The sequence below is a fragment of the Capsicum annuum genome, unplaced genomic scaffold (assembly GCF_002878395.1).
Source record: "Capsicum annuum cultivar UCD-10X-F1 unplaced genomic scaffold, UCD10Xv1.1 ctg16003, whole genome shotgun sequence".
NCBI classification, from domain to species: domain Eukaryota; kingdom Viridiplantae; phylum Streptophyta; class Magnoliopsida; order Solanales; family Solanaceae; genus Capsicum; species Capsicum annuum.
In genome coordinates, this window is record NW_025821530.1 from 1 (window position 1) to 1189 (window position 1189).

The following is a 1189-nucleotide window of genomic DNA, read 5'->3' on the forward strand; positions in this document are numbered from 1 at the left end:
AATTTCAAAGATTAACCGGGCTTATCGGCCAATGCTATAAAATCATTAAATACATCAGTGTAGCACATGTGCGGCCCAAAACATCTAAGGTCATAACATGTGGCACCTTCCCAGACGTGCCCTTAGCCTAAAAGCTTTGGGCGCAACTTCTGTTCAAAGACTCAATGGTTTATGAGATTCTGCAATTTACACGAAGTATCGTATTTTGCTATGTTCTTCATCGATGTGAGAGCCGAGATACACATTGTCGAGTGTCATTTTTGTTTTTAAAAGAAGCACAGGTCCTCCCGATGCACGCCACAAATGGGGCGCAAGAGGCAAGCTATCAATTTAAGTATTCCTTGGTGGTTTCCATTTTGGGGTTCGTTAGTCGCCCAACGCATGCACTGGGCGTATACGCCATGGAATAGGGGGAGGCGCACGTGCGAAGGATGAAGCACCTCACCCGCACAGACTCCCTAGTTGTTAAACATATCCACGGGTCATTCTGCTTCACAGGTTTCGACAATAATTCTTTTGCAAGTTAACCTACTGAATCCTTGTTAGGATTTCTCCTTCCTCTAAATGATAAGGTTCAATGGACTTCTCGCGATGTCACAGGCAGCGAACCGCCCACGTTACCATGATCCAAACATTTCACTGGATCATTCAATCGGTAGGAGTGACAGGTGGTGTGTTAAAAGGGCAGGGAAGCAGTCAACACGAGCTGATGACTCGCGCTTACTACGAGTTCTTCATTGAAGACTAACAATTGTAATGATCTATCCCCATCCCAATGAAATTTCAAAGATAAACCAGGCCTATCGGCCAATGCTATAAAATCATTGAATACATCAGTGTAGCACGCGTGCGGCCCAAAAAATCTAAGGGCATCACAGACCTGTTATTGCCTCAAACTTCCACGGCCTAAAAGGCCGTAGTCCTTCTAAGAAGCTGGATGCAAAAGGTTACCTCCGCATACCTAGTTAGCGGTCTGACTTCTCGTTCGTTAATGGAATTAACCAGAAAAATTACTCCACCAAATAAAAACGACCACACACCACCACCCATAGAATCTAGAAAGAGCTCTCAGTCTTTCGATCCTTACTATGTCTGGACCTGGTAAGTTTCCCCGTGTTGATTCAAATTAAGCAGCAGGATCCACTCCTGGTGGTGACCTTCTATCAATTCCTTTAAGTTTTAGCCTTGA

General features: G+C 44.6%; 1 non-coding gene across 1 annotated transcript; it reads right to left on the reverse strand.

Annotated features, from left to right (window-relative positions):
• Window positions 1–100: 100 nt before the first annotated feature.
• On the reverse strand, window positions 101–256 carry LOC124890343. Its single transcript, XR_007049111.1, has one exon. It is a non-coding gene; the product is annotated as a 5.8S ribosomal RNA (ribosomal RNA).
• Window positions 257–1189: the final 933 nt, after the last annotated feature.